The following is a 25,494-nucleotide window of genomic DNA, read 5'->3' as shown; positions in this document are numbered from 1 at the left end:
TGTGAGATGTGATGTTATTATGGCTGATATCCATATTTGACATACTGATGAAGGAGAACAGGAATTAAATCATATTCTTCGGCACCAAAGATCAAATAAATACTTGTTATGATATCTAGTGACATAACATCAACACTATTAGCAAAGAGATCTGTCCCATTCACAACGATTTCTTTTCCAACAGCTCATAAATTTCAAGTAATCTCAGGAACACAATAATCTACCCTGGCGGTAAACGAGAAACACGTGGCTTTACGAATGTCTAGTTTTGCAATTCAAGTCGTGTTGTGCCATATTGATTAAAAATCCCAGTCTGTTAGAAAAAATACCATATTTTATCACTCGGAATCGAATAATTTTCCATCTCTTGCAACAACAGACTGCTCCAGATCTGCGCTTTTCTATTGACTACATAATAATGTTCTGCTGTGTGTGAAAAAGTGATAATAGCGCATGTAGATGTGGGTTGACAGTGGTCGTAAATTGGAATGTCTTCTCTCATTCACATAATGCGAGCGAGCATAACAAGAGATATTTATGATTTTGTAGGCTATCCTATCCGATGTGCTCTTGATTCCAAATGTACGCTTTTCGTATTCCAACAAATCAGTGAATCGTATTACGGCGAGTGGGGGCATGTAAAAGGCTACTTTGGAGTCCAGTTTAATGCGCTTGGATTAAGTCCAGATATGTTTTCGAGCCATTATATCACGCGGCTTTCCTTCTCTGCATGTCATCTGGGGGCGTGTATTAGGTCGTACTCTATGTGTAATGACTGTTATAAAAGTAAACATTATAGCACGGTAACACGCGGAGTGTTCGCTTCAGTGTAGTAAATTGGGTGTTATAAAGTGTTATAAATTGCATGGCGAGCAGTTTGTTACTTTCCAACGAAATTTCGATCTTAATGCCAGTAAAAAGTAGCATTAGGCTTACCCGACCGCGGGCCAATCGACAATTTTGGATTTGGGTTTGAAAATGCGGGCCATTTTTATAGACGCCCAGCTTGTTGTATAGCTTTGAGGCTGGTTAAAATGTGTTATCTAAGCTACTAAAGAGCGATATTGAGCTAATATTATCCACACCTGACGGCTTCAAGCGGATGAGAAATGTGTAACAAACATATTCAGTGAGATCATGATAGATTTTGGAATGGATCAATATCATCCGACTAATGAGGAGGCCTACATAGATTTTTATGTACAGATTTCATCTCAAGGCTCTTGCTCAAATACTACTTATCAATAGGTTTAGGTATATGGTGAACTTTGAAGTTGGAATTTGTCAAACTTATTAGACTCTTTATTAATCTATATAAAGTTCTCATCTATAAGTTTTCACCCTCTATAAATGTTTATTACCTCTCTATCAACAAGTTGTTAATATTGTGTGTATATTTTTGGCTTCAAAATTTTCTAAAATAACTTAATTTATTCAAAGTGCGGTGATATTAAGTGCAATATTTGACTTTAATTTGGTATTTTAATCATTCTGAATTCAAAATTTCCAGCTCATATATATTTTTGGGCAGTACTTTGAACTTTAACTTTCCTCATAGCATAAATTTGTGTTTTATTGGACGAGGTGAACATAACCTTAATTTTGACATTATTTTTCAACAAAATTTGGAATAAGAGACGTTTTGGACGTTGGTCTGTGTTTCTATCCAATTAAGTGAATTGTAATATCTAGAATAAATAAATAATAAATAAATAAATATCTGACCTTATTATTCTTTTCTACATTTAAGTAATTATTATTTTTTCTCGAACAAAATACATTGTATCTCGAACTATTTTCGAATTCCTGGTACTGGAGAATTATGATAAAAGGATTGCTCATTTAAAAATAAAATCAATTAAATTGATTGTTCGCCTGGGAAAACTAATAACATTGATCCACTACTATCTTTCAAGCAATTTGTAAATTAAAACAATATACTACTACTACTACTAGTAGGAAGGTAGGTACTATAGTATACCTACTACTTTCTGAATCTAGAACTTTCTATAGCTATGATCTATTAAAGTTCTGGAATTTAGATTTTCTACCCAAGTACTGAAATTTCCAGTCCATGGGTTTATCATAACACTATAGTTGGTATATTGAAGAAGTTACCTAACACAGTTATTCAGTTCGTACCGAGTTGGCAGATATAATTCAAAATTACATTCAATGCGAGTCTCCCAGATACTGTAATTTTCAAGTACCTGATTTATTGATGTCTATTTGAACAGCGTGATTGTTGTAGAATGTCAGACGGGGTGTCGATTGATTGATTGATTTAGTTATACATGCAACCTAGTAGAACGTGAACATTCTCAGTTTAAAACCAGATAGAAATAGTTCTGTCGATAGTTGTGACCAAATGCAATTAGTTTGAAAAGCCTGTACTACTGCTCACTGTGATTTGCGAAGGAGAATGTGATAAATTATAGTGGTTCATTACTGCTATACACGTCATCAAGTCGCGTCTCGTGCTCACGCGCAATAATTGATTCAATGAAAATTTACTATGCTATCAGGGTAGAAACAACCGCCTATTGCAGGAACACGTGCTTCTAATGTTGTCAACTTTGTTAATGTGCAGTTGTTTCCAGTTCGCCGAGATGCCATTTGCAGTTGGTACATTTTATGTAATTCTACTGTTGTGGCTCGATTCTGTTATCTGGAGCAGAGTGGTTTACGATTTTTTTAATTGGGATGGATTGTAGGTGGGAGGGGTTCTGATAGGATTTCCACTGGAGAAAAGTGGGCAGATAGCAATGTTTCTTGAGGAAGAAAGTAGGCAGGGTAGCATTGATAAAATGGAGACTGTAATAGATCACACGAAACAGAAATCTGTTCTACTATTATTCCAATTTTCTAATTCTATTGTCAAATTGGGAAATGAATGAAGGTGGAATACAATGATTGAGTGTACATGTCAATAATGAAACAATTCAATTTAAATCACCATCTATTGCAATAACAGTTGAATTGCATATAATATTATAATTAGGAGAAATAGTTATGAGAATAATTCGAAATTGAGTAACTTGAAGATGAGCGTTCGATTTTTGTGATTCGCTACTAACTTAAGTATCCTCGACTATATTCGTTACTTGTTGTTTATAAATTCCTACTTGTCTAATTTAAAAAAAAAATATTGTAAATAGAAACTTTGTTGTCTTTAGGTTGTTTTGTCAACAATATTTGAAAGCTCCAGCAATTTTATTGCCTACATCAAGTTCATAACGGACAGATAAGTTCAATTTCTCTCTCGCATTTGCAAGGGTTATTTTGTGTAAAGGATAACGGATATTTCATTTTGAATTATTCTCTGATAATTTTATTATCAATGGAAAACGAGAATGATCTACAGGAAGGGAATGGATAAAGTCCATTTACAGATTAACAACAGTATCTTAGTTCAGTACAGGATAATTATTTACAATACTTAACAATATCATTTTGGATATAATGTCAAGTTGAAAATGAAAAAAAAGAGAATTCAGTCAAAAATAACAGTATTTTCTTATCATGAATACTAAACGGACTTGAAGGAACTGAGAAAAGTGGCAATTCGCAAAATAGTAGGGTATAGAATATTGAGTAGTGCAATTGTATGGATTATTCTCATCTACATTGAGCCGTCGGTCCCGGCTGCCTGAAAAACAGTTGTTAGGTCATGTCAGAGGCCCTGAAATTGATCAGTTGCGATCTGAAAACTCTGACACCAGACCTGAGCCAGCCAGGTCACACGATATTATTATTGACCGAGCGAAGTAAGGTCTAAAGGTGTGTACAGATTTACTCGCGGCGAACATGAGCAATCCACTTTTAATCAGCTGATGCCAAGCTTTTTATATCTGTATCTTACAGTTTCTGTAAAAATACAGATATAGTCAGCTGATTGAAAGTGAATTGCTCATGTTCGCGGCGCGTATATCTGTACGCACCTTAAGATTCAAGTCGACGGTTTGGCATTTCTCTTTACAATTATGTTTAAATATTTATATGTTGCGCATTTACGGCAAAACGCGGTAATAGATTTTCATGAAATTTGACAGACATGTTCCTTTTTTAATTGCTCGTCGACGTATATACAAGGTTTTTGGAAATGTTGCATTTCAAGGATAATATAAAAGGGAAAAGGAGCCTCCTTCATACGTCAATATTACCGTAAAAATCAGACTATAGAATTATTCATCATAAATCAGCTGTCGAGTTGACTATACATTGCATGCCATGACGCATGCGATTCAATGTAACTTGGTAAAAAATTAACAGCTGTGTAGACTATAAATTGCATGCCTCATTGCATGTAATTTTTATGCACTATTAAATAGGATGCAAAGAACTTATAACAGCTCGTCTTCTGGTTTTCTCGCGCTAAATTCTGGAAAGCGTTATATGATAATTAAATCTTGTGTAAGCATGATCTGATCAAATAAATAGTTAGTGTATCAGTGTGGAAGTGCTTATGGTTTGGGACGTTGTTATAACTGCGCAAGGTCTACTGTTCACAGAACTACTAGTTATTATTATTATTGACCGAGCGAAGTGAGGTCTAAAGGTGTGTACAGATTTACTCGCGGCGAACATGAGCAATCCACTTTTAATCAGCTGATGCCAAGCTTTTTATATCTGTATCTTACAGTTTCTGTAAAAATACAGATATAGTCAGCTGATTGAAAGTGAATTGCTCATGTTCGCGGCGCGTATATCTGTACGCACCTTAAGATTGAAGTCGACGGTTTGGCATTTCTCTTTACAATTATGTTTAAATATTTATATGTTGCGCATTTACGGCAAAACGCGGTAATAGATTTTCATGAAATTTGACAGACATGTTCCTTTTTTAATTGCTCGTCGACGTATATACAAGGTTTTTGGAAATTTTGCATTTCAAGGATAATATAAAAGGGAAAAGGAGCCTCCTTCGTACGCCAATATTAGAGTAGAAATCAGACTATAGAATAATTATTCATCATAAATCAGCTGACAAGTGATTAAACAGATGTGTGGAGAAGCCAGTCTATTGCTGTATTTCCATAAGGTTTATAGTTTCAATCAGGTACTTTTGGATGAGAATACTGCGTGAGGTCTACTGTTCACAGAACTACTAGTTATAATACACGTTGTCCAACATGAATACTGATTATGCAAATCGAAAAATCCTTTCTCTCCATCATTGTTTTCCACGTGACAAATGCTAACAGCTGAAGACAAGTGGCGCTGCTTGGCACTAAATCGATTACTATTATTTTTAAAAGTGTTTGCTTTGAATACCAAGGTCATCTCCAAGTATGGATTGTGATCAGCTTCCAGTTTGGTCCAGTTCCGTTATTATGATCATAATCGCGACACTAATCGATTTCATTAATGCACAATGATTTGGAATTTCCATTTTGGTGCCGGCTTGATTGACCAATCTTATGCACCGACACAGAATCGGCTAAGTGCCTCTTCCTAACAAGATTGCTTCCAACTACAGCTATTAATCGCCATAATTTTTCTATAATAATATATTCTTATAGTTCTCAGTACCGTATCTGTTTGAATTATTTTCAATTTGAAGTAGTTTCTTGGAAAAACATGAAGAAAAATGATAAATTTCATGAATAAAGATGATGACCTACGTATTGGGAGATAAGATTCAATTGAGGCTATGATGAAGTGGTGTTTCTTATTTACATACTTGGTATCCGGGAAAATATTCCTGAGTAATGTATTATTCAAGTAATCCATATTTTAAAAACATTATGGTACAGTACAGTAATCCAAAATGCCTCTTTCAAGTGACCAAGGAAATTTATCTGCTGTTATGATCGATCCTTCTTCATGATTTATGATCCGCTCTTCTATTTCAAATTAATTAATCTGCTATCTTTCAAATAATAAGAGAAGCATTTAGCAAAATCTATAATAATTCATTCCGTTTCGATTCAACTCTATAGAACAACAGAAATGAATTTGAAAATTGAATTGTAGTCTGGTTTCCATCTCGCTAATTACTAATATTTATGATTTTTCCCACCTTTCTATCCATGTCTAGTATCAATTATTACGAGTATACAGATATTGTCTATGAAACTGCATTTTATTTTCACCTATTTTGAAAATATGCAGATAGTATTTGAAATATATCTGAAGAGCAGTATCCAGAATTTCAATTGTTCCTTGAAATTGCACACCTGTGATATGCGCATCATTGACAGCTTTTAATCAATGTTTCCAACGCTTTCAAAAATGAAAAACGGCTAAATGTTGTTGCGGCCCATTGAGGTACATAAAGGGAATGAAACTTACTTATAAGGTAACGATCCAAGCCTGACCAGGTCTGTCTGTCTAGGTCTATCCATTGAATAGAGAGAAACTTTTCTCACATCTTTGCGGAGAAACCTCATTACCAGAAGGAACTAACTTGTCGCAGATAGTAAAAGCCAATGAGTCATTGATGGGATTCGACACACTTTTGCAGCTGTGACTAGTGTTGACATGTGCCCACTTGCTTTTAGTCACTAGAAATAAACTGGAAACTTATATATAGTGTTCTTAGAGCAAAGGCAATGTATTATTGATGTTACCTGTCCGGTAGTTGAAGCTTCAACTCTTCTAAGCTTAAGCTAGTGATGTAGTGACTGAACGTCTCAGAAATTCAATCATCCATCAATTACATTGTGATAGCCTATTTCCAGTCTTTCTCTCAAAGTGAAAACAACTCGAATTAATGGAATTTTTGTATTGTAAAAGCCTAAGAAAGAATTATTTCAAATTCACACGTTGAGTTGATTCATTAACAATCCAATAACCTACATAAAATTTATCTCTTCTTTTGGAGAACCTCAATGCTGTCACATTACAAGTTTTATTGGCTCGTTTTCACAATTTGAAGCTATGATTTTGAACCTCCATTTTGTTTGAACCTCCAATTTGAAGTTATCATTATGAATTAATATCATTTTGTAAATGAAATTTGTATAAGTGATCTATATAATAATTATGAAAGCAAGCTCATTTGAGAATACAGGTTCTTTCAACCCATTTCATCTTTTGGTCCTTATGATCCTACAGCGGTATTTCTATCTTGTATCTACTATAAAGTATCTTCATGTACATATTAGCTGTCCCAATCTCACAATTTCTCATTACTAATTTTCGAATTTAGAGGCTGGGGATCTGACTCCGCTAAGATTTCCATTTTCTATAGATCGAAAAAACTCGTCACATTTTGTTCTGAATGATATAGGAAACTTCCATTTGCTTCCATAGGCTTGGGATCTAATATTATAATTATAGAACAGAATAATTTATTATAAATAGTTATAAATCCATTCAGATTAAATTTTCCATTGATCGAGAAAAATCGTAACATTTTGTTTTGAATGATGTAGGAAGTTGCCCCCGTGGAATCTTTCTTGAAAATAGCCTTCCAATCATGCAAGCTACACAACATTTTGTATTTGGAAGGTGTAAATTGTGAACTCTTGTTATAGAAACGTGATGAATAACAGTAATGAAAAATAAGAGTGTGGATGAAACAACTGGAGGCGCTGCTCCTTCACAAGGATAGCCATCCTAGGCAACAAGGATAGTCAATATAAATATAGTTACAATAAGATGTATAGAACTGAGATTGGCAACAGTGCACATGCAGGCTTCCTTTTTCTAATACACACCCCGGGGCCACATCAAACACATTTATTCATATTATTATTTTACTTGTTCTTTTTTGTTTTTACCTTCACATTCTGCCTCATCTCTTTCTCCTTCTTGTTGTCTTCGTCTACGCACTGTCCAGATCCAGCAGCCACATTTACATACGAAACAATGAGCAATTTATTTTCTCGTAACAGATTCTACACAATTTGTACGAACTTGGCGTTGAATCCAGTTATCAAATAGAGAAGTAACACGGAATTTCACAATGGAAACAAACTCCACTTCTCTGTCTGCAACAAACTAATCTGTTACTTCGACATCGTTTTCACAATATAGATAAAACACTTACAAAAATATCACTGGAGGAACACTAGAACATAGTTATAGTAGCCTGTGTTACTTGACAAAGTTAACTAACTCTTCACTACTTATTCAGACGAGAATAATCGGATTACGTTTCCAAATTCTCAAGGCGTGAACATTTTGATGATGATCTCAAATGCGAGGTTTACTGTTAACCTTCCATATTTACATGAAGATGTGTCAATGAACTTCCTGGCAAAACACTCTTACCAAATACAAACATGAAAGCATATTAAGTATTATGTGAACTTTCTAGAATGGTTATATCAATTTCTGTGACCAGTCACAAGATTCTATCGGAGTATAATATTCCAAGGGTTATAAGTTTGAGGATATCGGTTACTTGTTACTTGATATATCTTGCATAGAGACAGCACAATATCAGACAAAGATAATCATTTATGATGAATGCAATTCTCAGCTATTTTTACTTATATGATAATATTATAGCGAAATGTTTCACTCAACTTTATAGCATGAGTCGAAGTATGAGGTAAACTTCCAATAATAATATTTTTTCCTGTGACAAAATCAAGACAAGAAACTTTATATGAGAAAGGAAGGAAACTTTCATCTATAGACAAATGAGAGAATTGTCAAAAATCAGAAAACAAACTACAAAGTCAAACCAAATTGACAAGAAAAAGAGAAGTATTAATTAGGTGGGCTGTAGACTAGATTGGTTGCTTGATTTTGTGAATACAGCTCAATAATTCATGTATTGTTTGCAAGACTCAGTGTTTCTCTAGTCTAATGTTTCATTTTCCATCATTTCGAAGATGATACTGATGATGTTGATGATTTTGACAAATATTCAGGGTAGCGATCTCGACAACTCTGGATACAATACTCAACTCTTGAATGAATTAAACAGACATGTTTTAGAAACTCTTGATCAATCACGGAAAAAATATAAAAACCAAAATCGCCATTTTTGAAATCATCTGTAACTTTCGAATGGTATTGGAATTGAAAGTATTATTTATCGGAGTGGGTAGAGGACAACAATTATTTTCACATCCTCTCTAGATTTGGAAATTTTATCAGAAGTAATTCAAAAGACAGGCAGCTTTGAATATAGAAATTGGCCATATTTTGTGTATTGGAATATGTGCTTTAGTACACTCAAATAATAAATTTTCCACTTTTCGACCGAATTTGACTTATGATGCATGATTTTGGACCGCCTTGATGAGCCAAGAAGAATGAAGTCTGATGAAATCTGAGCATTGTTTCAGAAGTTATAAGTGTTTGAAATTTTGATCCTTGAGGTGTCCTTAAGCGCGCCTCTCCACTAGGAAATAATGAAATGAAGTGCATCTAACGGGTGTTTCTCATAGAACATAATCTCATGAACTTATGTCATTGTGCGAAATATCAATGTGAAGACTATGTAGTTGGTGATGATGGTTGAAGCTGAAAATTAGGTGTTTTTCACAATACAAGGAGCATTGTTGTCAGGTGTACCTGGAAATCTATATGAGATAGAGCGCTGTACCTGATCTCAGATTGTAAAGCACAAAAATACGCCCAGAGAGATTTTAAATTTTACATCTAAATGGTAACAATCGGAAGATATTGTTGATCAAAAACTAAAATTCATCAAAATTGTTTTTTTCTTCAAATTTCACTCATTTTTGAAAAATCATTACTCAGTACTCATTGGAGATAGAGAGTTCCGAATGATCTCATTTCATTCAGAATTTCATAATCTAGAAAAAAGGCGAGAGCAAATTTTCTGTCGGATTACGAGATTTGGCAGAAATAGCTCAAAACTGAAAAATGAGCCGAAGGAAATTTTGCATGAAGAAATTGGTTCTGGACTTCCCCTATGTACCCAAATAATATATTAAAAAATCAGAACTACAATATAAATTGCAAGCACATCCCCTTTTTATGTCTATATTGACTGGACTATCAGATATCATGTTTGTATCCAAATCACATATTATATCAAAATGAACTTGGGGCCCAAACAATTAATCAATCTAGATAATCAATATAACCTTTCTGTTAATATCCTCTCTATTTTCTTAGTACCTATATCGCAATCACTCAGTTTTCATTTGAAAAGCCTTAAATGAGCTACAGTGATTCTTACTACTTGACTCAACATTTCCAATGTTTCTTTCCGACTATCTTGGGGAAACAACATTGCTGAGTAGAACCAGCTGCCGGACTGGAGGAATCTAAATTTGATACATAAATCTGACCATGTTTCCCATTCTGAGTGAAAGACAGCGTGGCAGGCAGGGAGGGGAGAGACGAGGTTTGATTGATATTAATTCGGGAGACGGGCGGCCTCCTCCTCTAGCTCCTTCTCCTCCTTTTCCTCTTCCTTCTCACCATCCATGAATTACGTGTGGATCAGCTTCCAAATTAGAAAACCTGACAAATTCTGATCTACGAGCGGGTCTTATCTTTTCTGACGTGTCTGTAAATTTTAATAAATTTCAATCTGTTCCACTTTGTGTTTCTGTTTCTTTTTCGCTTCCAAGTTTAAAATTCATGACAGCAGCACTCTACTCTTCTCTCCGTCTGTGTTATTAGCTATTTACAACTATTCTTCTATCTGAAGTTTTATCTGTGATGTTTCTCACTAGTCATCATACGCCTTTCAGTTCCGATCCTCGCGCCCTTCATATGGCTTATTTCCATTTTTGGTCTCCTGCTAGACTTGTGTTGAACGCTATTTTCATAATTTTTTCTCTGTTAGAGAATTTTGGTTGTCAGAAATTTCTCTCGCCCTAATATTTACAGCGACGTTCAGCTCCTGCAATCATCAGCATACCTAACCACAAATATATTGTTGTGTAGAATGTTGGAGATTTTGATTTTGCCGTGATGGTAGATCAACAATTTCATTCCATATTGTAGCCCAAGGTTGCAGCTTAAGGAGACAACTAGTACGTTCATTTTTCTCCATTCATTTCGTAATTGACAATCTTCAACTTAGATTATTTCTACTCCAGCGAAGGAAATAGGCAATTTTGCAAACCGTCATACGAGGAAACAAATGAATCATTTGATCTTGTCACCATTGAGTTTTCGATTTCTAAAAATTATTCCAAGGAAAAATATATAACAATGGGCTGAATTATTGATATTTTTATAGGTGTTTTATGAGTTTTATCAGGAATGCATCATTTCGCAGAACTAGTAAATATTTCTTCATCCTTCGTTCACTGAACTGAATGGTAGACACATTCAACGTTGATTTTATTTTCGAATCTCCACTAAATTCTAGCTGATTGCATCCAGCGTCCATTACAATCCACTATTGAGCCGCTGTGTATGTTGGAACCTGGAAGATAGCGTCATATGGCTCGGGGGAACGCAGGACGGCGCATGCACAATGTGAGTACATTTTCATGCTAGATGATGGAAGAATGAAAGAAAAGCATATCGTGAAGTTACCCGCAACCAGGTAATTTAATAAACGAAACCGGTTGTCGGGTTTATACTCAAGGGCGACTATCGCTTCTGGCCACCATCACTGTCTTATTCTTCACTCCACGTCGCTTAACTTCCGAACATATTCCGAAGATATAAGAATGGTATTATTTGAAGTGGGAGGGAACATGCCTTGTTCTGCATCGAGATGTTGAAGTGCTCAATGCTCAATGCTCAATGCTCAATGCTCAATGCAGCTGTCTAGAAAAGCAGATGTGATCTTGAGTAGATAAACGGCATTTGCAAACTGAAGGTTAACAATTTTCCATAAAATTGGATTCAGGCTTACTCTTAGTTCAACAATTGCTCTCAGATTGAAGGTGACCAAAAACTTATCTATGAAATGAACTGTCTCTTCCACAAGTTGTCAATATTACATTTATACTAATATATTATACTACTAACATTACTGATATTAAATCTGCTATATTGCCAGTGTGCAAGGCCCCCGCATGATGCTCTATCACCCTTATACTCGCACCAATAATAAAAAATTGAAAATAATTGTAATTCACTTTCTTATTGTTTGAAAAGCAAAGTAGTAGGAGTTCTTCTGGTAGTTCTCCTGTAATGACGTAACTGGCTTTTGGCCATTTCTACGAGTATTGTGTCATAGAACTGCCAAATGCATTTATTTTCTATCTGTATTTATAATTTTTCAACTATTATTCGAATTTGTGGTAATTTAGTACTTCTTTCTTCCATATTCTCTGATGATTGCATTTTCCACTCGTCTGAGCCGATTCATTTTATTGAATAGGCTATTCAAAGAGGAATTATTTTCGTGAAATAATAAATTTGTGAAAGTGAGTTTTGTAATAACATACTTGAAGTACTAAGAAAAAACTTATGCTTTATGCTTTGAATGCAATACTATTTGCGCGAGTCATACTTGGCAAAGTGTTGTTCGTTGTGCATTTGTCATGTGAATGGGCGTCATCTTCTTCGCTTTTGACACTTTTTTAACGGAAATGGCTCCATATTTACACACTTATTCTAGTCCAAGTACTCAGCGCATATCCTGGAAACGAGCAATAAGCAAACTTGAGTGAAGTGTTCCTTCTACAAGAATCGCTATCGATAACTAACATTATTATTCGAAGCCAAGTTGTGGAGGAAGGAAACGTTATTTAGCAGTTGCATTGTCTCGTCTCGCCAAGTGCTTGAGTACTGTGCCTCTACTCTATCTGACCGGTGTTAGATGTCTAACCTTATTGCGAAACTCAATTTTCTTCATAGCAAAATGATTACCAGCTAATTAGCTACTGTCAACATAAAACGCGGAAAGCAATTCTCATAGTAATAAAATACAGCATACCATAGTGTTTGCCGGCTCTATTGGTAGTTGAGATTTTTTCAATAATCCTCAGAGCACTTGCCATGGGTTTTGTAACTTTTATTTAACGACCAGGCAAATTGCTGTTGATTTAAGTAGCACTTGACAGTAAATTATCACTTGGACGATTGGGGATACCTTCAAATTGAATCATTTAAGACATTGTTGCTTGCCTACTGCACAGAGCGAACAAATCCAAGAAGCCTTTGATTTTCCCAGGCTATTGAGGATTGATATCTACTGATTATATTTCCTTCTCGAATGCTTAAAAAGGGACGTAGAATTTGGTTATTGTACTTTGAAGAAGTATCTAAAAAAATTAAAAAATTCAACTTTATTATACAATCGATCTGCTTGGAGCTTTGATCTTCCCTGTATCAGTCTATATCTATGAGTGTTTCCCAACTCCCTGCCAATATTCTAGGGTTAATGTTCCTGGGTAAAAAACATATCCAAATACCTTTTTCAAGCTGTGAAAACCACAGTTACGCACACAGCCGCCATTTTGTTTTTTTTCACCTACTATTATTTTTTCTAATTAATGACTGGACATACGGAAGTGAAACTTTGCACAAACATTTATGATAATATCTTGACAGGGCTAAAAAATATTATGACAGTTTTTTAATTTCATAAAACAAAATGGTGGCTGTTTGAGTAGCTAAGTACTTTCGGACAGTTTGAAAATTATGTTGAGATATGTTTTTTACCCAGGAACAATGCCCTAGAATATTGTTCGAGAGTTCTGAGACACTCTGTATACAGAATGAAATTCTTAGGTTACATTAGTCAAGCTCTGATCAGTTTTATCTCCAGTATCATCCATTAATACGGCTCTAAGCCCTCGTACTAAGGCTGGCCACTACGGACAGGACAAGTGTGTTGGACATGTGTGTACTTCAGCGAAGGGCAGCTAGTATGACAGCAACTTCCAACATGGAGTGAACACCTAATAACAATTAATAAACCACTGAAAAATGACAAATTATAATGATGCAAAATGATTCGACCAAAAATGGAGCAGCGAAGAAAAAAATAAACAACAGAGAATTGAAGATACAAAAACCCAATCGCAAAAAAATTGTTCAAAGCCTTTCAAATGATGACATAAAATGCATGACGAGCATGTGTGCACACGCACTTTATGACGTTAGTGGCCACCGTAAGTTATTCGAGCCACCCATTTTAACATGGAATTACAATTTATTTATTCATTTGACGTGCTAAGTGCTAATTTAATCCAATCTGTATCAATGTTGGAAAATGTATCAACGGAAATATTGACAAATTAGGTATACTATATAATACTGACTATATAATAATAATAATAATAATATAATAATAATAATAATAAGATAAAGCATGGGATCAGGAGAATGAGGGTGAGAATCGGAGTGTCAAAAAGGTTCGGTAAGGACCTAACGTTCAGAACAAGATGCGGAAATAAAATGAAGTGATATTGAAAAAATGGCCGATATGGAAGATCGAATTATAGTAGAGTGTGAGGGTTTATATAGAGAAGAAGATCAAACTAATATTATGATGAAGGAAAATAACAAGGGACCAATACTGTGTTAGTGGCAGATTTATAAGATAAACTTTTCTATCAAAATTGTCGATGTTGGTGGTAAAATTGTTGACAGGGTAACAGTGTGCACTCTCATCTTAATTCCAACCAATTATTCAAATGACTTATTGTGAACGGTTAGACCATTATTTCGGGTCATCCACTGAACTAGAAATAAGAAATCAAGTTGGCAGCGATTATGGGATGTCTTAAGATTCCGGACGACTTGTGGCATCTCTATGTGTCTTCCTCTTCAATGATTGAAGGGCAACTGGACGCATAAAATTTTATAGCCTCACTATGCATATATAGGCTGATATATTCATAAACATTCTAGGCCATCTAAGTGTATAGCGGTTTCTCTACAGCCTCATTCAAAACTTTGGACAGTATTAATTTGTGCCAGTAATTTATCAACACGAAAATTTCGCTTGTGGATAGTTTATAGTTTTTGGTTAGTTATTAGATTAGAAACTGCCGACTTTTAATTATCACAGGAATATTTGACCGTATTCGAAGTATTTTCGATGGATTTCTAACGTACAAGTCATAACTCAACAAGGTATAATCAATTTTATAACATCCCTGGTAGATATGCGGACGAGCGGTCTTTCAACCGTTATTGATGAGGCCTTGTTCACTTTTCTATTATGAATTTCAACATCCTATTTTAAAAAAATTGCAGTGATTAATCTTGTCTATCGGTTTCTACTCCCTATTTCTATACCAACCAGTTCACTCTTCCAAATTTTCAAATATTTTTCACATTGAGCATGTTGTTACAGTATAGTAGTTGATATCTCTAATAATTCACCCGCTTATAATATCAGTCACAATATTGTTTCATTCGAAAGCTATTGAGTTCAGGCAGCATTTCAAAAGGGAGTTATTAATTCACTACAGAGCATAATGGAAAACGTGTTCATAATAACTGTAATAATATTCTTCGTCAAGATTAAACAATACTACAATAGTATGTTATCCTATCACTTTTATCATTGTTAGATTACCACTTGCAAAAGTTCAGTCTTTCACAAATTAATATTTTCCGAAATTACAAATTCAAGGAAGCATATTCAAGACATACCATATTTATAATATTCCTCAAGGTTTTTATGATTATGAATTAAGATGGTCTCTAAATAAGTACCAACAAAACATGAAAACATTAATTCCAGACTTCAGCTTTTGTATCTCATTTTTACATTCCTAATAAACGTCATGTCAAGTATTTTTAATGATTGATCGTAATGTTGTTCTCAATTAATACCTTTAACATTGTTAGTAAAAAGACTGGAAAAAAGCATAGTTAATTCCTTTAAAATTGATTTCACATGTTTGAATTCTAGAATTTCTCAAGAATTTCCAGGTTCAGAATCTCCAGCTTACGTAGGATAGTTTAGCATAAAAATCTATTGTTTGAAATGTCTGACCAAACTTGAAAATATCTGATGGCATTATTGTTATGTCATAATTGTTGAGAAATGCATCATAATATATCATAAGCATTATGGCTTTAGTTTGCATAAGGTCATACACCATTGAATGCTATCAGCTGGTTCGATCAACGCCAACTACATTTCAGTTCATGACTACGGATCTCTACAATGTTAACGACAAAGTACCTTATTAGCTGCGCGAATAGTAATCAGGGCGGACATGAGATCATCGCAATGCCTTACAGGTACCTGTGCTGGACCTGGACGCAGTCTTCTTTCCATAAATGTCTCACAAATGATGATCGCACTTTTGATTTATGCCTGCAAACAGAATCAAGGTCCAATGATGTCTTACAACATCTCATAGTAGGCGAGTGAGTGAACATCTGCTTCCAATAATTGCAGTCATAATAGAATATTTAGATTTTAAAACAGAAATTCACAGTTTCAAGAGGAATTGCAAGCTTTCATTATAAGAATGCTGTTCAAATGTGTTCAATTCTATGTTTCATATTTTGAAAAATTAATGAATAATTACTTGGGTCACGGAATAAGCATATCAGTAGTGCTTCTTTCCTTTGTGCTTGGGTGAAGGAGTGCTGCCAGTGCCACAATCCTTTGAAAGGTTTCTATAAAAATAATCTTTGAGAGTACAAACATACACATTACTAAGTGTGATATGTCTATTCAATTTTGTTTTTATTTCATCTTTATTCAATATATCTTGTTTGTGATTGATTCTGTACTGACAATTTGACAGGAATAATTTATAATCTACTTTTAGACCAATCTATGAGAATTCGGAGGAGTAACAGTTTGGCGGCTGTGCCTATTGCTACTCCCACAATCATTCTAATTACAGTAATTGTATAATATGAAATTGGAATGTATGTATTGTAATTGAAATGAATGAATAAGTAAATATCTGGAATAATTACTTTATGAAAACGTTTTTTATGCTGTGGATTAGCCCGAAAGCAATCTCCATGATCACAAGACAATCATTTCATTATTCTGTTTGGAGTCGATTCATAGCCAATAACAGCTACGGTAGAGCTTTTCTAATTCAGGATGACAAATCTCTCAAGTGAACTTGCATTCAATGACATCACTAATTTTCTTTTGCATAAGGAAATGTAGTCACTGATTACTTCCAGAGTGGTCTATTTTTGTGAAGTTATATAATTTCGGCTGTGATGTGTAATTGGCTTCCGTTGTCGCGTAATTAGTGATTATTAGTCCAATCATGTGCAGTACTGCAAGTATGCGTGACTCATACCTCAGCGCATGCCGTTGAGCTCTCATTACAACCTGATAACAAACCTGACGGGTAAATCACACAGCTTCATCAATCTTGATCAGTCTAATCATGGAATCGTGAACAGTTATGAGCTGAAGCCCAAAGAATTCAACGTCATTTGCGGAAATTAGATAAAACTGCCGTTGGATAATAAGTTACCTGCTCAACAATGACTCATCTCCACAATAGTAATGTGGATAATTTTGATAATGATTTTTAACAAAGAAAATTAATTAATGTTCTCAACAATTCTACACAATCAATCACAATTATAATTGGAAAATTTTTCTCAGCTATGGGAAAGTTTACGCACCATATATGATATCTTCAATAGTGTCTTTTGCATTGTGGATTCGATAATGCTTCAAGTGAATAATAGGTTCTAGGCGTAGGGCAACTATCTAGTCCTTGTCTGTTTAGATGCACTGTGTGGTATTTAACTGAAAGTTTTGAATGAAAAATACGTATAAATTCCCTATTTTATTACATAGACGAATTTTTCGAGAATTGAAGAAAATTAATTATTCCTGGGGAGTTCCACGAAAGGAATTCATTATCCACCAAAGATCAGAATAGGAAAGAAAACACCTCATTTCTCTTTTGATACAATTGCTCCACAATTCAAGGATTGTGACTGTATTATTCATCAATAAAATTCTAAATTCATTGCAATTCTATTCGTGTTTAAGATCTGCCTACAAATGCACACTGATTGAATAATTTACACATGTGCGGTATGCATGCGTTTTAATTGTCTTTTACAGCTCGATAAGTGATAGATGCACGCCTACTAGATCTAATAAATTTCATATTATTTGAGCCTTGACATTAGATTCATCGTGTAAAGGTTGCAGTTATTTTCTCTGCTATCCTTATAAGTTACTTGTAATTACAGGTATCGCTCGAAAGCCAAGATAAATTCATCTTGCTAATGAATATGCTTTGTTTACGACTATCATACTACTCAATCATTTTCTGTCTCTTTTCACCAATGACTGTAATAAATAGCGGCCTACGTCGATTGCTTGATAGATTCACTTGGAGGATCTTGAGAGGAAACAATAAAATTGTAGCTTGGAACATATTATTTGCTCTTGAAAGCATCATATTTCCATAATATCGTTCTTTGAATAAGATAGGACGTAGGACCATGAACAGTATTATTGAAGATTATTTGAAGAAAATTTGAAATGTGGGAAAGAGATGTTAGTTTAGCATTATTATATACTAGCAAGTAACCCGTGCTTCGCAAGGGTCTATTTTAAAACTTTACACACTGAAAACTTTACGTGATAAAATATTGGAAAATTGAAAGTAGGCCTATAACCATCCACGATAAAGAATCTTCACAGTATGCAAAATTTCAAGCCAATCAGTCCATTAGTTAAGACGTGATGATTAACTTGTAATTTGAAAATTTAAGCAATATAAAAAGGCGTCAAACATAATTTTCTTATCCCGCTACGTGTATAAGCCAGTTCTTTCCATTATTATAGTATAGATGGATGATTTATCAGTATCTTTGAATGAAAATAACTTTTGAGCGGTTTGAGAAATCGAGATGTGCGGTTTTCACCATTCATTTCCTCTTGAAGTCTGTATCGAAATCATGTATCATATGATTTACCTCCCAATTTAAAAAAATGAAGTTGAATTTAAAATGGCGGTTCCAAGATGGTGGACCAGAATTTTGATGCGACAGAAAATCAGTTATTTTTATTCGAATAGGATCCCCAATCATACCTATCATCTAATCGCCCTTTTAAAAGAAATGATCAGCTGTTTCTATACAACTGGAAGCATGAGAAATTGAAAACTTGACGTAATGAAATTTTGAAGAATTGAAAATAGGCCTCTAACTATCCTCGGTTAATTAAGAAGAATCTATATGCAAAATTTCAAGTTAGTCAGTTGAGTAGTTCAGACGTGATGATGCGTCAAACATAATTTTCCTATTCCGTACGTGTATAAGCCAGTTCTTTCCTTTATTGTAGTACTAGCAGGTAACCCGTGCTTTGCAAGGGTCTATTTTAAAACTTGACATAATGAAATCCAGAAGAATTGAAAATAGACCTATAAGAATCCTCGATTGATTGAGAATTTATAAGCAGCATTTCAAGTAAATCAATCCAGTAGTTCAGACGTGATGATTTGTCAAAAAATTTCCTATCCTCTACACGTGTTCAAGTGTTAAAGCCAGTTCTTTCCTTTATTATAGTATAGAAGATGATAGATAGATGGATATATCATCCCTCTATCTATCATCTTCTATACTAAAATAAAGTAAATTAACGAGAATAAATTTTGAAAGGTTTGAGATATCGATGTGCAGTTTTCAGCATTCCTTTTCTCTGGAAATCCTGTATCGGAATCATGTATCATATGACCACCTTTCAATTAAAAAAAGAAATTGGATTCAAAATGGCGGAAAAAATTTCGGTTCGACGGAAAACCTGTTTTTATCATTCAAAACGGATCCCTACCTATCATACCTATCTTCTAATTGTCCTTTAAAGAGAAATGTTCTGCTGCTTCCTTACAACAACTGAAAGCATGACAAATAATTGAAAACTTGACGAACTGAAGACTTTATGTAATCAAGTATTGAAGAATTTAAAATAGGTTTAAAACCATCCTCGGTTAAGCAAGAATCTATATGCAAAATTTCAAGTTAATCAGTCCAGTAGTTCAGACGTGATGATGCATCAAACATAATTCTCCTATACTTTACACCTGTATACGTGTATAATCCAGTTCTTTCCTTTATTATAGTATAGAAGATAATAGATGGATGGATGATCATTTTTATTTTACTAAAAGATAGAATAAGATGAATAGTTTCCTTTTCACAGGGAGTTTTGGCAACCCACAAACTCATTTTTCATTTGAAGATATAAGGAAAAGGTGCATATGACCTTATTTTTTTGCCCAGTTTGCCAAAATACCTCTCATTCCAATATTAAAATTTTCGACTGACTCTACAGTGAGACAGTCATTCTATCAGGGCTCGAAAAATTTTGAAATTTTAATTAAATAAAAATGGAACAGAATAATTTCTTTATGTAAAAATATCTTTATTCAAAGACATATTAACTGCATTCGTTTTCATATTGCTGATACAGCATTGATGAAACTGTAGATTTTTATTTAGCACTTTGTCTCAAAAAGCTGTTCTAGCTGAAAAATTAATAATGCATGCCACGTATATAGTGAGGTCCACGTTATAATGGCAGTGGATAAAGATAGAAGAATAGCGATGCCGATTCTCTGCATTGATTAATTATATTTCTACACTGTCAAAATCATAATTGGCATCGTTGTGGACCTAGAAAAGGATAGAACCACCGGCTTTGTCGAATGATAGACAAGGATAGCAGAATCAAAGTCATTATAACGTGGACCGCACTATAGGCCTAAACATTGCATCAAGAAAACGAAGTTTCAAAACTATGGGCCAGTTGCACGTACGTCTGTTAAATATGGACATTAACGCCGATTAACAAATCAGAGTTAGTTTTACGGATTCATTCCTGTTCCACAAAGATCGTTTAGTTTTTAATTCCGATTAAGTTTTCCGGTTAACTAACCAAGATTTTAACGGTTTCACAATCCGGCAACACTGTAATTTATCTGACAATGATGTTATTAGAATTATTATTATTAACAAATAGCAAAAAAGTGAGGTTATGTTATTGAAGTGGTGACTATTCATTACACATGCGCCATAAAAATGTTCTGTCTGTCGCCAGTGTCGTGCTAACCACGGTATTTAGATGAAAACGGTAACAATTTATAAAACTTATTTTTTAAAACCAGATGATTGTATATAAAATGACGTCAGCAGCACAAACATGCGCGTGACACTTACCGTCTTCTTCTATATACCGTGGTGCTAACTGTAAACGAACCAGATTGAAAACTAAACTCAAAAATCAGAATGTAATTTTAAATGCTGATATCAGCTAAATACACTTCTCTATTTTATTAAATTCATTCATATATTTAGCTCATACTTTGAATTCTGTAGGTTTTTTACCAAAAATTAATTGGAAGACAGCTATTAGTAGGTACCTAATCGGTGTTAGTTGGATTTAATTCTCCATGAATGGGCTGTTGAATTTTTTTTACATCGATCAGTTTAGCCGGCGTTATTTTTTTGCATTTCTTCAAATTTCCTTCATTTCAGCTAATTGCAGTTAAAATGGTGCCAACTAATCAGAATTAAAAAAAAAATTATGCCGATTAGATAAATCGGCGTTATCGCTTGAAATTTGTGTTTTGTGCAACCAAAAGGCATCAGTTAGCGCTAATCTCGATTAAAATATAGCATTTTATCGTGATTAAACGTTAACCGACGTACGTGCAACAGGGGGTAAGGCTCTAACATCTTAAATATATTAGTATCATTGTTGCATAGGCTGCCAGCATTTTTGTATCAATACTCCTGTATTGAAACATGAGCTTCCTGTATGGAAGCACATATTGCTACACATTGCTACCAGCGTATCAATTTCTCTATGAGCTTCCTTAATACAAACACACTTCACAACAATGCTGTACGGTGACTATGAAACTTCTTTTCTATGAATGAAATGAATTAAATTTGAACATTAATTCTGAAAAATCTAGAAAGAAAATTGATATTTGGGCTTCAAGGTGCATGAAATTGATATTTTTAGAATCTATGTGCAAAATTTGGAGATCCAAGTAATTCCCGATTTTCCGGTATGCAATCCACAAGTTGACATGTTTTGATGCGAACAAACGAATAAACACAACCCTACTCTCTCTTATTATATAGATAGATAACTGAAGAAGACATAATACCTGAAAAAATCAAATCATATTGATTTTTTCAATACATCAATTTTAGAATCGATTAGATCATCCTCAATTTGAATCAGGCAGCCTTTTTTTGCTTCCCAATTCCAAACAAAATACCTACAAATTCGTTTCACTCCTAATTTGTGTCTAAGAGTACATTATAACTGAAGAATATAAATTATTACGGTACTAATTTTATTGTGATAATGCTTCTCTTATGAATTACAATAATACAGCATGAAACCCATGTCCATTCATCTTACACTGGTTGAAAAATTTTACATCCAGAGTGGGTGAAAAGTTTGATAACAGCTTAATATCTCATACTCAAAGGTAATTTGACGGTGGGTGTGATTGGGGTTCCTACTAAAATTGAAAATACTACTTTACTATGACTTCGAAATCATGCAATACATGATTTCAATACGAAATTTAAAAAAAATCTTCCAATGGGTTCGAGATTCCGTAAAATTGCCTTGAAATTCCGTATTGAAACCATGTATCGGATGAACACCTTCCTACTTAAAAAAACAAAGTTGGATTCAAAATGGCGGATCCAAGATGGCGGACCAGATTTTTGAAGTCATAGTAAAGTAGTATTTTCAATTTTAGTGGGAACCCCAATCACACCCACCATCAAATTACCTTTGTGTATGAGATATTAAGTCGTTCTCGGACTTTTCACCCACTCTGTAATATATTATTTAATGAAATTCAAGTTCAAACGTAATGAAATCAGCTTCTTAGTCAGTATTTATAATGTATTATACGTTTCGAGGGAAAAAATTAAGAACAAAAAATAGTTCGGCCGAAGCCGAACACTCTACCGCTGGACCACCGATGCATTCAAATTGATGTTTTGTACTAAAGCTATAAGTTGCTCACTTATAAACAAACATATTTTACAACAATGTAAGCTTTGCTTGCTGTATAAAAAATGTCATGTCCCATGATGAAATTTGAACATAAATTAAGAAAAATCTAGAAGGAAAATTGAAATGTAGTCTTCCAGGTGCACGAGATGGATATTTTTAGAATCTATGTGCAAAATTTGGAGATCTAAATCTTTTCCGTTTTTCCGGTATGCAATCAAAACAAGTTGACATGTTTTGATGCGAACAAACGAACACACACAACCCTACTCTCTCTTATTATATAGATGAGCGCACTACACGAATTTTCAAAATTCTCACCATATTTTGTGCTATGCTATTCCCATTATATCAGTCAGGTTTTATAGCACTTTATAGTCGCTTTATGCTATTATAGTCCCCGAAGAAACTTAATCATGAATTGAGCTGAGAAAGTAAGTCAGTTCACGATAAATTGAATTTCATATTGACGCTTCAATTCCAATCCATTGACTCATAAATTTTATGTTTCAGGTATACGGTTCAATGGTGACACTCCATTTGATGCTGTGTAAAAACTGTGGATGAATTAATCTTCTATTCAAAGTATTTGCATGTATTTTCAATCAATTACAAACTCAATGCAAAGTAACTATAAGTTTATGAGTTTATTCCAGTAGAATGATCCTCCCTCTTTGATGATTTAACTATTTAAGTCGTTTAAGAAAAATTCAAGTGATTGAGCTACTTCAGTTCAAGCTTTATTGAATTTTGATCAAGTGAAATGGAAATCGTAAAAAAATCCAACTTTGTTCACAGTCTTCCCTCGGTACTTGGAGAAAACGGTCAGAGAAAACTTCTATACTGGATGGTTTATTATATGGTACGGTTCAGTACTTGAGGAGCTCAAGGGTTATCAGTATATTGGGCCTGAATTAAGATTTGACAGAAGAATTGAAAATAGCCTGCTGATCAGATCAGTTCGAATCAGTGCTTGTGTTACATGATCAGTAGCATAAGTGTTGCACATAGTTCCATATATGATAACAAAATGAGTTTTCCAACGCCTGGTAGCGGTGATTATCCTAGACGCATCATTTTGTAGAGTGCTCAACTCTTGATGTGTAAGCCAACTTTTGATTTGCCAAACCGGTATGTAGTGTGTGTGTGTGTGTGTGTGTGTGTGTGTGTGTGTGTGTGTGTGTGTGTGTGTGTGTGTGTGTGTGTGTGTGTGTGTGTGTGTGTGTGTGTGTGTGTGTGTGTGTGTGTGTGTGTGTTGTGTGAGGGAGGAGAGACTTGAAAAATAGTTATGCGTTATCGGCTTTGGTTCCACCTGATAGTGATACTCTGGTTAATCAGGTTTGTTAGCTGGACATGTGAGAATCGCCAGTCCACTAATGGTTTCCTAGTTACTTTCGACCACAGTCGTAAACATTCAGGTGCAAGTAAACAATTGCAATAATTCTACATGACTTATCAACATAATAAGTTGTTGACCACAACTGTTATAAATGATCACCAGACATGCGCGATTCATATTAATTCGCTATCAGAAAAGAATGGTTGTCACAGTGACGTTGTTGTAACTGGTTGGATTTGAATAAATTTTGTGTGTCTTTTATTTTCATACCTGGGACAGTTTGATTAATTTAGCCGTTACTGGCACGGTACATCCAACGGAGATAGGCAATCTAATCAATTAACGTGCTGCATTAATGGCAGAAAATGTCGTGTTAAAGTCCAGTTAATTTTTTCTTGTGTCTTGAGTCTTTTGTTTGATGTCAGACGAGACGTTGATATATTCTCGACGATTAAGATTGCAGGATGAACACAACTTCCGTGAATTCCGTTCTTTGAAAGTGCACATTTTTTGTGGTTAATTTTTCGAGATTGAGGGTGTAGAATCCTGATAACCGGATGGTGTCAGTTTACTTGGTGAAGAGTTCTGAGTTTTGTGCGTTTGTTGCTTGGATATGTAATTTGAATATAACTCTCATGTATAGCCCGTTTCTTAAACGAAATAATTTGATAGGCGATGTTCTCAACACGTTGCATGAGCCTAGAGATCTGTAGTTCTGTAATTTCATTACATGATCACAAAGTTCTCAATTTTTTAAGAACTTTTAATGATAAATTGATTGTAATAAATTTATCGCAAGATATTACTTGACCTGATTCTGAGTTTACGATCAATCATCAATGATCAATAGAAATTAATGTCACTCCTATTTCATCTCATCTCACATCAATTGAATAATAATTTAAATCTTAGTACAGCAAAGAATGTATTTTTGATGCCAATGATTTTCTTCCGTTAAAAAAAACAATGTACCGTGCTGAAGTACCTACTCTACTAGTTCCCGATAGGAAGAAAAATGGATAATATGACATTCTCAAACATTGAATACTCAGTATTTTTGTATACTGTACATCTACTGTAATATCAATGAAGTCTAATGAGCCTTTCATTTGTATGAGAATAACATTCTATTGAACACATAAAATTGAATACTGTAATCAAATCTAGAACCCTAGGTTTTGTAAAAACTGAATAATTTTTTTGAAGAAATTACTACTAATTCTGTGTTCATTCAATTGTATAAAATTAATATTTAGTATGATATCCCATAAGAATTCACATACCTTCTAGTTTCTCCATTACATTACACGTGTGCAAATAAACAAGTAATAATGAAGGACTCCACAGGATCACC

At 34.3% G+C, this 25,494-nt stretch overlaps 1 long non-coding RNA gene across 1 annotated transcript in view; it reads left to right on the top strand.

The window, feature by feature from the left end:
• LOC120351914 overlaps positions 1-23,956 on the top strand; it is a 154,081-nt gene extending 130,125 nt beyond the window's left edge. Inside the window, exon 5 of the long non-coding RNA XR_005571628.1 lies at positions 23,315-23,956. This is a non-coding gene — a long non-coding RNA (uncharacterized LOC120351914). The remainder of the gene's footprint in view (positions 1-23,314) is intronic.
• The last annotated feature ends 1,538 nt before the right edge of the window (positions 23,957-25,494 follow it).

Source organism: Nilaparvata lugens, chromosome 6, assembly GCF_014356525.2.
Source record: "Nilaparvata lugens isolate BPH chromosome 6, ASM1435652v1, whole genome shotgun sequence".
In the NCBI taxonomy this organism is placed as follows: Eukaryota; Metazoa; Arthropoda; class Insecta; order Hemiptera; family Delphacidae; genus Nilaparvata; species Nilaparvata lugens.
This window is presented reverse-complemented; position numbering and strand designations above follow the sequence as displayed.